Below are 16740 nucleotides of genomic sequence, written 5' to 3' on the forward strand. Positions count from 1 at the left end.
CCATCCTGCCTGACCTCCATGGCTATCTTTCTGCTCCTGCCCTGCCCCCTTGCCCCCAGCCCTCCGTTTACATGTGCAGACCCCTACTCCCTCCCTCCTGGCTTGTCTGTTCCATTGTAACGCCCCTGATCCGTCCCTCCTGCCCTTTATGGTCTGTTATGCGGCAGCTTTCTCTCCTGTCTGTCCATTATGGTCAGCTAGCTACCATTGCCTCTTGCCCCTCTGTTCTCTGTTGTCCATGTGCATGGTCCTGTCCCCTCCTTCTTGCTTTCTATGGATTGTTGTGCTGCACTCCCGTCCTGCATGCCCTGTGTGGTGTATTGTGCTGCTGCAAACCCTGATGCCTGCCCTGCAGGGTCAGTTTGGTGCACCTCTCCATGTCCCTCCTGTCCTCTGTTATCCAAGTCCATGTCCCTATCCCATTTCCTTCCATGATCCAATGTACCATACTTGCGAACATTTTGAACTTGGTAAGAGGGAGATTTTGAAAAAAAACTGGGGTATTGATTTTCCCCTTTGAGTTACATTGAAAAAGAGGATATTGTAGACAGGAGACAGATCAAATAAAGCCCATTTGAGCTTAAAAACATTGGACGTTTCCTGGCTGAATCGGGTCTGTTGGCATGTATGGTTGTACTACCATTGCCTCTTCCTTCTGCCCACAATGGTCTATTACATTGCCACAGCCTTGAAGGAGGGTAGATTTTGTATCACAGGGGGCCCCTGGCCCGTTCTGTCCACACCTGAAGTATGAGACCCTTGTCCTTGCCCTGCCAGCCGCATTTGTAGGCCGTATTAAATTGACCAGCGGGTCCTGTGTTGCTATATAATTATCCTGAGACATCCTTACCACTCAGCCAGCATAAAACCCCTGTGTAGGCCCTTCTGTTCAATATGTAGGCCTCTTTGTTAAATTGACCATAGCTCTGCAATTGTAGTGTATAGCTGTCTGAAGGCAGGTTTGCGAGGCCTTCTGCTCCAAACTAGTAGCCCCCACCCTACCCGAGTGCTCCATGCTCGGTATCAAAGTTCAACATTCCCCTGAAGCTGTCGACATACAGTAGGCTGCATCCTGGACTGGTACTTGCTTCCTGGGCAGGTGTCCCGCTTTTAAGGAAGTGGCAACCGCAGAGCGTCAAGTTAGGAGAACTGAGGAGATTTTATACATGAATATATTGAATTCCCGTACAATACCCATTATTTTATGCTTGCTCTATGGAACTCACGATAAGCGATTGGCCTGAGAGACTGACCTTTTCACCCAGTCCATTGTCAGCATTAAGTGGGTAAATGACGAAATGTCTGGTAAAATCTGCAGACAAAGCTTTTGGGTAGCATACGTAGGTAGATGTAGCGTGCAAAGGAGCCCACAAAATGATATAAAAAGGGAGCACCCACAGATATCGACGGACTACCTCGCCGTCTGTATGTAGGTTAACAGGCTGTGCAGGTTTTCCCCAAGAGCTGGGAGCTCTTGTCTTCCTTTGCTTAAAATGTCTTGCTCTGCTTTGCTTGAAGTATCTTATTCTATTTTACCTATATGAAATGTCATGTTATGTTTAACCATTGTTCTCTTTACTTTTGCATTTAAAAGATTTTGTATTGTAATTGCAGGAATGCTTGCTCTAAGAGTAAACGTGAGTGTTCCTAGGTAACATTTTCCTCGGTGTAACTTGTTTCTCATGATGCATTTATAGATGTGTTTTCTCTCTCTCTCTGTCAGTACATTAATTGAGGTACAGAGAATATCATGACAGCTGTGTGATTATCTGGATTCTGTATTTTGTACTTTATGTCTCTATTCTGCGGTTTTTTTGAAGTTGCATCTTCTCATTAAACTGCCATTGTATTCTGCCTCCAATTCCATGTCTCATATGTCTGTTTTCTTCATTTTTGGAGCAAGCGTTCCTAGGCACCCCGGCTCAAATTAAGGTGCCCATTTTGTCCCTGACTCACTCTCCTGCTCAGTTCTGTGGTGGCTCCCGGGGCTCTGGGGACCGCCCCTAGCTTCCTTGACCCGTAATAGATCTTCCCTCCAACAGCCTCTCTTGCAAGTCCTGTATTGTTGGTTTGTTGCCCCTGCCCCCCTTTCCACTGCCCTCCATAGTCTGTTGTGCTTCCACGGCCCTTCCTGCCTGCTCAGTGTGGTTAAATTGTTGCCTTTGCACACTCCTACCTGCCTTCAATTTTCAGAGTCCGTGCCCCTGGCCTCTGCCTCTCAACAGTATCCTAATGAACAACTAGATTGCTAACATTCTATATTTATTACAAAAGTGTGGAACGCCTGACATCATCTTGATGTAATCAAAACTGTAATACCTAGAGCATTTCCTTTAGAAATTACATATATGAGAGGGTCTTATTGGCATCAAAATTATGGTTAGTGCTCTAAAAGACTAAAATAAGGACATATTTTCTGAGTTTTCAAATAGCGACAAAGCACTTTTAAATTATTTGTTATCTTTATGTTTTTTTATCCAGTTGACCACTTGATTAAATGTTGCACTTAGGGGAGAGGATGTGGTGTTACTTCCAGAACTGCAAACTTTGCAACTGGGGAACCAGGTTGAAGTTTCTGCTTCAGCTCGACATTCTGTGATTCTGGTCAAATCACTTAGTCTCCCCATGTCTACAACCAAAATGAATTTGTTCTTGTGTGATGTAACCAATGCTCATGTAAAGCACTCCAATACCTGACAAGTCTGCACTATATAACACTGCAAAAACACAAAATAATAAATGTTTTGCACACTTCTGTCATTGGGCTATATTTGGGCTACATCTGGGTGATATTGGGCTACATTTGAGCTCTTTTGTCTCCGGTGGCCATCTTGGGAGATTTATTTGTTATGAAGTTTCCTAATTTCCTCAAGTATTGCAGTCTCCTCAGTAGGAAATGCTTTCAGTTTTCTACTTTGATTCCATCATGAAGGTATTCAGATATGTCACACGTTTGCCATAAATTCTGAATGTTAGCACTCTAATTGCTCATTAGATCACTGTAGTAAAACTACTGTTCACCATGGAAGTCTGCTCCTGGTATTAAAAGTGCATGTTTCAGTCTGCATGTCAGAATTTTTTAATGAAATAGAAGAGGATTTGAGAAGTCACTCAAAATGTGCCCTCATTTTCTTTCTTCAGCATTAATCATAATTTCTATGGCAAAATGAACCCCCTCATTGTGTTCCTTTTTAAATTAAATGTTTTAAGTGTTACCAGTTTATTCCAATCAAGATGGCTTCAGGTGTGCCATACTTTTGTCATAATGAAGACAGTAAGCGCTCTAGTTGTTTTTAAGAACATTCTGGGACATTCTGTCATTGGGCTATACGTGGGCTACATCTGGATGATATTTGGGCTACATTTGGGCTCTTTTGTCTCTGGTGGCCATCTTGGGAGACTTATTTGTTATGAAGTTTCCTAATTTCCTCATTTACTGCAGTCTCCTCAGTAGGAAATACTTTCAGTTTTTTACTTTGATTCCATCAAGAAGGCATTCAGATGTGTCACACATTTGCCATAAATTCAGAATGTTAGCACTCTTTTTGCTCATTAGATCACTGTAGTAAAGCTACTGCTCACCAGGGAAAACTGCTGCTGGTATTGAAAGTGCATGTTTCAGTCTGCATGTCAGAATTTTTTAATGAAATAAAATGTGCCCTAATTTTTCTTTCTGCAGCACTAATCATTCTTTTTATGGAAAAATGAACCCCCTCATTTTGTTCCTTTTTAAATTAAATGTTTTAAGAGTTACCACTTTAATCCAAGCAAGATGGCTTCAGGTGTGCCATACGTTTATCATAAGTAGGACTGTTAGCGCTCTAGTAGTTCTTTGGAACACTCTGGGAAGCTGCAGTAGAACACAAAGGAATCAACTGACAGTCTCTGCCCTTGTTGGATGTACATGTTTTACTGAGAATGTCAGACTTCATTCTCACATGACTGAGAAAGATAATGTGAATTTACAGAAAATAAGCTCTCAGTTTAGCTTATAGATCACCTTCCAAACCTCTGTGGTAAAAGCATGAGAAAATATTTTTCTCTCAATCATGATATCCCAGCAGAAGGCTTTTTCACATGGTGAAATCACCTTAGAACATACCACAATTCCTAAAATGAGTATGGTACCATCAACAAATGACTTATAATGTAACTAAAGTCTTAAAACCTTTTATTAACTGCAATGCTTTTTAATGAGGTGCTATCATGTATATTGGTCCCAAGATGGCTGCCAACACTTCTTGGATGAAGTGCTGACAGCCAATCAGATCTCAGGATGAGATGTGTGGTTAGGCTCCGCCCACATATATATATGCTTTTAAATGCTATTTTCTCAGGAAATACTGAACAGATTTACACCAGACCTGCAAAAGGCACTTCCTTGACCTTATGGCTACCTCTCTGCCAAATTTCAAGTAATTCTGTTCAGCCGTTCGGGCTGTAGCTGTGTCTAAAGGTCCTATGGAAAAATGCATGGGAAAAACGCGTTTTGGGACCCCCCTTTTATCTCAGCCCCCGCTTGACGAATCCCCCCGAGACTTTCAGGGTAGGAGCGGAGCGTAGCGCCCCACCTATTTTGCGAGGGTTCGTCGACCGGCGCCAAAGTTATTCCAAATAGAATGTTGCGGATTTCCTATGGAAACAGGGTCCTAACTATAACTATCTACTGGCGACCGCCAGTAGATAATATGTATATATATATATATATTCACTGAAAAAAACCATAGGATTCAGGGGCGTTATAGTTAGCTGGACATTTCCCTCATACAAAACCCTAGGACCAGCTGACCTCCCACCAATGGGAGCGCAATGAGATGTTCAAAGGAGGGAACAGGTGACAACAATTCAGCAGCAGCATCTGAAGAAGAAGTAAAGTCGAAATGCATTATGCCATGCTGAAAATCTGTGAATAAAGGCTTCAACAGAATCCCCGCTGTGTCCCTGGACTTCTTTGAAGGAAGGTGGTCGTTTGGTGATATTTTTCGCGCCTGCCTGGAGCGCAATACAGGGACCCGTCCATCAAGTGTCCTGGTCTTTCCTGGCAACTCGGACTGTGTAATCAAGGTATTGAATTTCGCCAGGACTGCCTTGAGAATGGACCATACCAGTGGCCGCTGCGACCAGGCAGCCCGTGATTACATGGGGAGGCAAGCATGACTTCAGCTTGCCTCAGGCCCGGTGTGTTCTCATTACTGGGGCTGGACGTAGGGGACCTGAGGAAGCCTGCAGCACGTTTATAATTTTGTTTTAACCTGCCGCTACATGGCCCCCCTTTGTGATGCAATGTTCAGCACTCACAGCAGTTACAACCTTATCCGGCTGCAGTACTTACATGAACAATGAATGCTGGGAATTGTAGTTGTACATGAAACTGCATTCCTTATATGGCAGCAGGACTAGCTGATCTCCCACCAATGGGAGCGCAATGAGATGTTCAAAGGAGGGAACAGGTGACAACAATTCAGCAGCAGCATCTGAAGAAGACGTAAAGTCGAAATGCATTATGCCATGCTGAAAATCTGTGAATAAAGGCTTCAACAGAATCCCCGCTGTGCCCCTGGACTTTTTTGAAGGAAGGTGGTCGTTTGGTGATATTTTTCGCGCCTGCCTGGAGCGCGATACAGGGACCCGTCCATCAAGTGTCCTGGTCTTTCCTGGCAACTCAGACTGTGTAATCAAGGTATTGATTTAGCCAGGACCGCCTTGAGAACGGACCATACCAGTGGCCGCTGCGACCAGGCAGCCCGTGATTACATGCGGAGGCGAGCATGACTTCAGTTTGCCTCAGGCCCGGTGTGTTCTCATTACTGGGGCTGGACGTAGGGGACCTGAGGAAGCCTGCAGCACGTTTATAATTTTGTTTTAACCTGCCACTACATGGCCCCCGTCTGTGATGCAATGTTCAGCACTCACAGCAGTTACAACCTTATCCGGCTGCAGTACTTACATGAACAATGAATGCTGGGAATTGTAGTTGTACATGAAACTGCATTCCTTATATGGCAGCAGGACCAGCTGATCTCCCACCAATGGGCGCGCAATGAGATGTTCAAAGGAGGGAGCAGGTGACAACAATTCAGCAGCAGCATCTGAAGAAGAAGTAAAGTCGAAATGCATTATGCCATGCTGAAAATCTGTGAATAAAGGCTTCAACAGAATCCCCGCTGTGTCCATGGACTTCTTTGAAGGAAGGTGGCCGTTTGGTGATATGTATATATATATATATATTCACTGAAAAAAACCATAGGTTTCAGGGGAGTTATAGTTAGCTGGACATTTCCCTCTTACAAAACCCTAGAAATTCCCCCGTTATTGTAAGTTGAGCTAACTATAACTCGCGCCCCCGCAATGCACTGCTGATGACGTCACATATTACATCACTCATGCCAGGTCAGTGATATCACTGATGACATCACTGATGACATCTCAAATGACATCACTGATGACATCACTGATGACGTCATCCAGTGAGTCTGTCTTTCTGTAAAATTTAAATATGTTTAATATATATAGGGAAAGGCCTATGGAAGAATGAGTGGCTGTATAAGTATGTGAATGGATGATTTAGTAGGTGCGTGACTAACTATATAAGTGAGTCATTAAACGTATCTTACTGCAGGCTAGTGGCTAAACTGTGTGAATGTGTGTATCTGTCTATCTGTTGTTGTATAAGTGGCTGCATGGTTTTGTGAATAGCTATATGAGTGTCTATATGGGATATTGATTGGTTGTCTGAGTATCTGTATGGGTGCCTGAGTGTTTGTGTGGATAGGGTGTGTATGACTCTGTGCATAGATGTGTGAGTCGGTGATTGTATGGTGCATGGTTTTAAGAGTGCTTATGTGATGGACTGTATGGGTGGGTGAGTGTGTGTATGGTTGTGTTAGTGATTGAATGTATATCTCACTGGTACATGTGTCAGTAGCTACATATGTGAAAGGCAGTGTATATGTGTGTAAGAGTGTATAACTGGCTATATGTGAGAGTGTGTGATTGCGAGAGTGGCTGTATGGATGAGTGTGTGCTTGTATCAGTAATTGTATAAGAGCGTCAGAATGTGGTAGTATTTTTATGAGTAAGTGAACTTGTGTGTGTATAACTGTATAGGCGAGTAAATTGGAGTGTGATTAATTATTTGCATGACTGACTAGGTGTGTGAGTACGTCTATGGATGATTGGCGGTGTCTGAGTGTCTATATAGGTGTATAATTGCATATGATAGTCCTGTACTGAGTGACTGTAATTATGTGTGACTGCACAGGTGAGTGAGTGTAGGTGTGTGTAGACCTAAGAGTCAATGAGTGGGTATGTAGTTATTGGTATTGGAGCATCTATGGTTTTGAGAATGGCCGTCTGAAATTTTGAGTCGGTATATCAAAGGTTATATTAGGGTGTGAGAAGATGCACTAATTTATCACATGGATGACATCATCAGTGATGTCATCAGTGATGTCATGAGTGATGTCACTGACCATGTCATGAGTGATGCAATATGTGACGTCATCAGCAGTGCATTGCGGGGGCGCAAGTTATAGTTAGCTGAACTAACTATAACGGGGTAATTTCTAGGGTTTTGTACGAGGGAAATGTCCACCAAACTATAACGCCCCTGAAACCTATGTTTTTTTCAGTGAATTTCTAAGGTTTTTTAAATGCCAATTCCTAACTATAACGTGCAAGAAACCTATGTTTTTTTCAGTGAATTTCAAAGGTTTTTTAAATGCTAATTCCTATCTATAATTTATCACTAAAGCTATGATGCTTAATGATTTTCATTGGATTTCTAAATTTTTCTATTTCAGTCTGTCAATTCCTTTAATTATGTTTTTTTTAAATTCATTTTTATTACCTTTTATTTTAACGTATTTTTTCAATTAATTCTTTTAAAAATTAAAAAATATTATTTGTTTTTATTGGGTTTAAAAAAAAAATTGTTAATGTTTTAAAATATATTTGTATATTATTTTAAAATATTTTTTAAAATATATTTTCAAAACCTTATTTTTTATTTTTTTTCCCCATTTTTGGGGGATCCGTGCACCCTTAGCGCACCCTTCACCACCCGTCCACGTAAGCATCCGTGTACGGTAAGCGTTGGGTACGTGTTTGGTGCGCGATTACAATGCGACCGGTGCGCAACTCCAAGCATATATATGCGACACGTACGATGCACGTTACGCGACGCTTGCACGCTTCCGCGATGTGTCATGTGCGTGCAAGACGCAGTGGGTGCGCGAATCCCGCTAAATATTTAACATTAAAAAAACATATATATATGTATTTTATGTGAATATTATTTGAACACAAACTCTAAACTACTCATAAAAGTAATATATTTTTACATTTAATCCTATATTTTTTTTTAATTAAATTTCGCGGATATGCGCTGGGTGCGTGCTGCATAAGCTCACGGTGCGCGGATCCCATGTGACCTGAAAAAAAGAGATTTGATTGCTTCATTACACTTCCTGTTCTAACTATTGAAAGACCCCTCCCATTTCAATCATTCTTCTTTGACCTTCTTTGGAGGAGCATCTCTTTGCAGAGAAGAAGCTTTTTTGACTAGGTTTTAACTTAGCTCAAACTTTTTCTAACCAAACAATGGCTTCAGGGCAGCAGGCATCTCCTGGATCTCCTCATTCATCTGAGGATGAATTTTTGAAAGAGCTACCACGCACACCATGTTTTTCATCTGTGGTGTGGAAATTTTTCCCATATCCAGAGGGGCAAACAAAGACCAATGCCACCTTGGTCACTTGCAAGATCTGCCAGAGAGTGCTGTCTCGTGGGGATCCAAACAAGAAATACTCATGCGGAATGGCGAGCATGATGAAGCATCTGAGGACCATTCATCCAGTAAATCTTGCTCGGGAGGAATGCCGAAGGATGAGAGTCGCTCCTGCTCCTACGGATTCATCACAGCCAAGCACTTCAAGAGTGCATCCTTCTGCACAAACTTTGGCCATCCATCCGCAATTCCAATTTTTGAAAGTGCTCTGCACAAAATGCAATGCTACTTTATGCTATTGGGAGCAGTCTATCGATCCGATCTGCCGCAAGCAAGAAAGTCACCATTGCTATTTTTTTTTCCCTGAAGTTCATTGTTTTGTTCCTCCAGTTCTATTTTTTCCTTTTTTTATTTTGAAGAAAATCCAATTTTTTAAAAAAATTGTTCCAAAAAAAAAAAAAAGAAAAAAGAACAAAAAAAAGTTCTTCTAAGAACTAACTTTCCTGGTTTAAAAAAAGAGCTATATACTTGTTTGTTGGTGTGTGAAAGTTTAGATGAATGTATGTGTAGAACGTAATTGACTGAATGAATGCATTAATAGCGTGTGGTGAATGTAATAGTGCAGAACTATGAGGAAGTGATGCAGCATCACACAGTAACCTCTTTAACTGCAGTGTGCTGTAGTACTTCCGAAAAGTTGCACATCTATGCTCCTCTCTGCACGGCTACTTAAATTGCAGCCATGTGGTGACACAGGCACCCTTGCACCATAGTGGAAGGATATCTGTGTCATGTGCTGTTTGATTTGTGCAGAAAGACACACCTTCCTGCACAAAAACAATCAATAAACACACTTTTCTCCTTCAATGTATGCTGAACATTTTAGTATGCATTGAAGGTTTAAAAATGAGGAGAAAAAAAAACAATTCTCCTTGTTGTGCTTTCGTACACCAATTAGAGAATGGTGCAGCATTCACATACATATCGAGATTTATGATTTATGATAAATCTGGAGATGTGTCTTGTTCTATGAGTATTCAGTGCAATCATGCACAACAACACTTGTAGAACAACCTTTCAACGCAAAGTGGTGTGTATGACGAGGTTGTATTTACATGGTGTAGAAAAAGTACACAGAGCGCCTTTTCCTCTCTTTGTAAATATGAAAGAGTGTCTTGCGCAATAACTATATTACAAAAAGTGACATATTTATGTTTTTAAAATTGCTTGCGAATGATAGAAGGTAAGCACAGAGTTTTGTCTGCAAAGATGCTCAAAGAAGAATGATTGAAATTATTGCGGTCCTTCAATAGGTACAATGGGAAATATTATGAACCACTCAAATCTGTTTTTTTGCAGGTCACATAATATCCGGTAACAGTGAGATTTCAAAACTACATCGGTATAAACAGAGTGTTTTTAAAAAGTTGTTAAATCTTTGTAGGTTTTTGCAGATCTGCCCATTCTGCATATTTATACTTACTTAAACTTACCTTCACAGTAATAGAAATTAAAAATGGTATATATTTTTTTCAGATTTTGTTTACAATAAAAATTGATGTAAACTGTTTATTTTAGAATTAGGATCTGTAAAGAAAAGAAAACATAGTTATAACATGTAATAATACATTTTTTACAACACAGCATAATTTCAACAAAGTAATTTGTGTGCCTTTTTTGCTGTTCCCAGAATATATTGAATTTCACTAGAAATAGTGATTTCAATCGTACTAATCACTTAACAGCGGGCAAAAAAAAAAACAATCAAAAAGATTGTTTAAAAAAAAACAACATGCTACTCTCAGTAAAATACCACAAGATACAAATCACACATATATAAAATGCTTATGGCTAACAAAATGTTTTAAGTTTAACTTATAAAAACTGTAAATGTTGTCACTTAAAAATATTCACCGAGTCAATGAGCACAAAAAAGTCCATAATTCAAACATATACCTTTCCTTGAGGCCAAATGGTATTTTTGCACCACTTTTTATGTAGATTGTCCAATGGTAGTCCTATTAAATGATAATAATACATTTCTCAGAGAGTGAATTATCTTCCTAAAACTTTGACTTTAAAAATATTAGGTAGGAATTTGGTAATTCCCTAGGCATACGTTGTTTGAAAACCAACTGGGAATCATTACAAAGTGTCCAGCCTTTGTCACATTTTAGATAGGCAGTGTAATGTCCAGATGTGGTGGAAGGACCATCATGGAAAATTATTGCAATTGCTACAAAAGTCCTTCCTGATATTGATTCTTGTGTTGCTACAAACTGCTTTATTAAAGTATCCAATTTTACTCCATCAGCTGTACAACGTTGCATCATTAAAATGATGTATTGTCCATATTTAGTTAAAAATAATGTGGATAACATTTCTGATTTACATTGGCTACACTCCATGTTTTGATTTGCACCTTTAACTAATTTATTAAAAGACACTGATTTACAGTCTGGTGATGTTAAATACAGAAATCTTTCAGTGTCTACATTAGTGGAACATGTATACATGCAATTTTCACAATGATGTTCCCATTTGTAAGAAAGGCCAAAAATATTTTCTATTTCTACACCATCATTCTCAAAAATGGTAAGCATAGACATTAAAAATTCCTGAGCATCTTGTTGGATATTTTGTGTAAATTGTGTAGAACCAGAACACACATCCAAAAGATTACAAACATCTGAAACAGATTGTATTTTACTTGTATCTGTTGTCGAGTTTTCAAAAACAGAATGCAACAGAGAACAACATCTTTGTTGCCGAGTCTGCATAATTTGTTCTTGCAAACCTTCAAGATAAAAAACAACATTGACCACTACATTAGCATAGCAGTTGACACCTGAACTATTTTCAAACTGATAACCAACAACCTCTTCAACAGTGTCCAATTTATTTTTACTTGCAATCACAACATTATCTTGCTCTATTCCCTTCTCAACACCTTCAGAACAGATATTCTCAATCCTTCTTTTTTCGACCAATCACACACTTTTCAAATACAGGATAATTACCTAAATTTGGAGCATACACCCTTCTTAACCTATTATACTCTTTTACACAGTTTGCATCTGCAGTAACCTTTGTCTCATCAAAATCAATCAAAAACAAACCAGATAATGTTCTGACTCGCGACAAAGCAACATATGCCATACCCTCTTTAAATACAGTAGATCCAATGCTCACCAATGCACCGTCTACACTTAATCCTTGAGATTTCTGAATAGTCACTGCATATGCCAGAGAAAATAAAAATTGTTTCCTACGGACATATAAATCTTTAACAAGCAAAAAACGAACTGAACAACGACCAATTTCTTTAACATCTTCAATCTGATTAAATTTAATTTTTAAAAATGCAATTCCTTCTTTTTTCTGATAATTAACAAAATCTACCACTTTACCCATTGCGCCATTAACTAACCCTTTTTCTACATCCAAATTATGCCTTAAAATTACCCGACAGTTTACACACGCATACCGTGTCTTTTCTGAACCAGCTGTTTTAGATATTTTTTTTTCTAAAGAATCCAGTTTTGTTTTCAATTTTCCCGTCTAAATAATAGTGATTCCTTCATGCTCTATTTTATCGATGGCTTCTTTTTTTATAATTTCTTCATTTTCCAGTTTCAATAGTTCTTCGTGGAATATGGAACACTCGCGCAGTGTTGGCATTAAACAGATCACTGATTTATTTTCAGAAATTTTCATGTACACTTTTGCAGGAACTACATTTTCATTTGGAAAGACATTGCAAAGTAATCGACTTTCCAAAGCTTGATTGCCATGTTTTGTAAGAATTCCAATTCTTATATCTTGAAGAATACTTCCATATTCAGCATCATTTGCCTGCCGCATATTTGTTGTCAGTTCTTTGTATTCAAAATTAGTCCAAATGTTCACATTACCAACACCACCAAGAGACTTTCTGGTATCTTCATGTGCAAGTGTTTTAAATACCGGTTGTCCTTTTACCAGAGTCAATTGCAATAGATCTCCAAAAACTATGACGTGTTTTCCTCCAAATAACACGTCATACTCTGTTTTAATAATTTGCTGCATTCTTAAATGCACAAAGGCAAGCATCAAGTTTGAGACCATGCTCACCTCATCAATCATGAGAAGTTTCATTTTCTTCAAGACTCTTGAAACTTCACAACATGCTTCTCCAGATAGCTTGTGGGATTCCAATTTGTTCTCATGCTCTACTGGTAGCATTAGTAAACAATGTAAAGTAATTCCTTTAATGTTATGTGCTGCCAACCCAGTTGGAGCAGTGACAACACAAGACAAATGCGACTCAGTTGTTTTTTGCAGATAACTTGTAATTACTTTAATTAAGAAACTTTTTCCTGTTCCAGCTTGACCACTCACATACATTCGGATAGGTTGAAATGATGTACATGAGCACCCTTTCTTTTCTTGAAGGAATCCATGGTCAATGTGCTCTTTCACTTGTTGATATATTTGTTTCTGTTCAACATTTAGGTGCCGATTACGATCCTGCAAAAAATTACCCCGTATGACTCGTATCCGGTCTTTTTACCGTACGAATCGTACAAGTGCCGTACAAACTGCCAAGTACGATTCGCATGGGAAAAATTCCATACGAATCGCATTGGGAAAAATTCCCCACACGTCCTCGGGTCGGAAAATGTGTCCGACACGTCCCCGGACGATTTACCGTACAAATGTGAAAAGTGAAGTCCGACCGCGCAAGTACGATCCATCCCGTGCGTCCGATGTTACACCCGTATGGAATAAACACCGTCCGCACCGAACTTCCATAGCAACCATGGAGACATGTGCCCGCATACGCGGCGAACCCCCCCCCAGCCCCCGTGAGTACGCGCCGACCCCCCCATCCCCCGTGTATGTACGCGCCAAACCCCCGTGTATGTACACCCATGTATGTACGAGTCGAACCCCCCCGTGTATGTACACCCGTGTATGTACGTGCCGAACCCCCGTGTATGTACACCCGTGTATGTACGCGCCGAACCCCCCCGTGTATGTACACCCGGGTACGTATGAGTCGAACCCCCACCCGTGTATGTACGGTGCTTACCCCCAGCGTTTCACGCTGGGGGTACGCACCGTACATACACGGGTGGGGGTTCTCTGTAGTATTCCGTTTAAAAGTGTAGTTTTGCAGCACTTCATAGAGACACATGTTCTCAAGATGATGACTTCTGTTTGGGTAATATGTGTCCAACATATTAGTTTTTTCAAAATATCTGTACTTTCTGGTTCTTTTCTGCCAAATATTCAATTTCTTGAACAGATTTCATTACCCGATTTCGCATTCCTGCAAGACCTAGACTCACCCAAATGATTCTTCTACTTTTGGAATATATACTTGCAGATGATAACCGATCTAAACATTCATATGCTCCAATTTCACGAGGCGATAACATCTTCAAACTGAAACTGTATAATTTCTTACTTAGAGTCTTCTCGTGAGAAATCTCTTCCCACATTTCTTTCAATTCCATCTTTTCTGATTTAGTAATGTAGGACGTTGCATATCGTGCAACAGCAATGGAATTGTCCGCAACATATCCATGTTAGCATTCCACATGGATAAAATAACTGGATTGTAGTCATTTATGTATTTTGATTATTCACTTCTTTTTAAGTTGTAGGAATTTTTCGGAGACTTTCTTGTGATGGTATGTCGCATAGCTGACATAAAACTGTTCACTCTTCCTTTGGATAATACAGGACGTGGAAATTCAAAACGACATTTGGTATAGAACTTATCCTTTGACTTGTACTTTGGTCAACAGTATTTTCCACATCGATGGCTTTGGAATCGTAAGACTTGTTGTTTTAAGTTTTTATGTTCTTTGCTATTGGGTACAGCACATGTGGCATAATCTTCAATGAAAGACAAAACAGTTTAATCTGAATTTGTTCCAAATTTTGGGGCATCCTTGATCCATAACAACATATGTATATGAGGAGCACCTCTTGCTTGATACTCCTTTCTCCAAATGAAATCCACAACTTCTCCAAGAGAAGGATTCTTTTTATTGCAGATGAAAGACATCATAGCTTCAAATCTATGATTGAAATATCTGCATACATTAACAGGATCCAATGAGCACAATTCTCCAGGTGTCTTGTATTCAATATTTTTTATATTGGAATTTGCCTTTCGAAGAAATTCAAGTAAATCATCCCAAGCATACTCAGCACAGTTTAGTGTAACCAACCATGTAGGAGTTCCCAAGTTACGTAGCATACATTTCAGTTCTCCATGACGGCGGTACCAATATTCATTAGTCCCACGCTGACATGCCATCAGATTAATCAACTGAGATTCTAAATGATCATCTCTCTGATGCACTTTATCCATAGAATCCTTTGCAGTTACATTTTGCAGATGCATTCCAGTTTTTAAAATGTGATGCATATGAAAGTCCAGACAAGTCACTTTCAAACAGAAGATGAAACATATAAGGGATACATTGTCGAAATCTTGGATCTTCTGCATATAATCTTGTTGTCCAATATTCAGATGCAGGAATCTGCACAGGACGTTCATCATATCGTCCACCTTTTCCTGTTGGAAACAAGTGCGGGAAACAACGAGCTTCCAAACTCTTGGGACTTCCTATTGCTTTTTTCATTTGGAACAACTCAATCGTATTCCCCATCACCTCAGTGGAGTGAAGTGGATGTACACTGTAATGTTCATAGATTTCTTCACATCTGGACATGTCAACTTTTTCAATTTGTCCACTTAATGTTTCAGTATCTTCTGCTAAATCTATTTCTTCTTCTCCTACAAACACATTTCTATTGTACTCATTATATTTTAACAGATACAATGATGCCTTTTGCACTTTTCTAACATCCACTAACTCTTGCCAGATTTTCTTATTCTTAGAAGGAACACCATTAACTAGAATGACTAGTGGCTCATTTTCTGCATGGTCTACACCAATAGTTTCAATATTTTTCCTTAAATCTAACGGTAAATACACAACTCTTCCTTTCAATCCTCTTTGCAACTCTGATGGAGGTAATTTACCTGTTTTAGGCTCCATACGAACAATAGCCTGAAACGGGTGAACACATTGAATGAGAATAGACTCATACCTATTTAAATCTATCAGCTTTGGAGGAGTAGCAACCAAATCTAGATTATTATGAACAGCTCTAGCAGGCATTTTATTCTCATCTAATTTGTTATAACAATATTTGCAAATCCGCTGCTCAGATCCCAAATCAAAACAATCCTCTACCAACAAATAAATTGCAAATTCCATCCACTTATCATTATCTTCTATTTCACTTTTTAAATATAGATTGACACCCCTAGTCTGATTTTTATAGTGAGTACGCCGACAACAAATACAAGAAACATTTGGTCTTTCACTTGAAATTACCTCAAAAATTTTTGTAATCACGGGTTCTACATTGTCTTCAACATTTTGTTCTTCTAATGTGTCAGTTTCTGCACTCTCTTGCTGAGGACCAAAGTAACAGAACTCAATATCATCACAGACCTTCTTCACATCTGATACTGAGCCACGCAAAAGAGCACTGTTCAACTCATTTAACTTTAGTGCTGGACTTTTCGCATAATACAATCTTCTCACTAACTTCCGCATTTGAGTATGATGTACTGCCAGCATCCTAAAATGGTAAAAAACACTTTCACAAACTTTCCAAGAAAGACAAGCCCGAGAATGACCTTGCAAACCAGTATTTTTTCTCACTCTGCAAGGGTCTAGTCCTTGCAACACCTTAATCTTTTGTTTAACACTTTTTTTACTATATGCGCGTAAAAAACGACATAATTTATGAATAGATTCCTGTCGTACACTACAAATACTACTGCAATCCCATGTATACACAGGGTGTTTAGGACGTCTCCCTAGAACTTCATCAGCTATCACTTCTTCTGCATTTCTTTCAACCATTTTCTCTTTCTCAATTGGACAACCATCTCTAACTTCATAACCTCTACCACTGGTGTCAACTGCAAACAGTAA

This window comes from Triturus cristatus, chromosome 5_2 (assembly GCF_964204655.1).
Source record: "Triturus cristatus chromosome 5_2, aTriCri1.1, whole genome shotgun sequence".
Classification (NCBI taxonomy): Eukaryota; Metazoa; Chordata; class Amphibia; order Caudata; family Salamandridae; genus Triturus; species Triturus cristatus.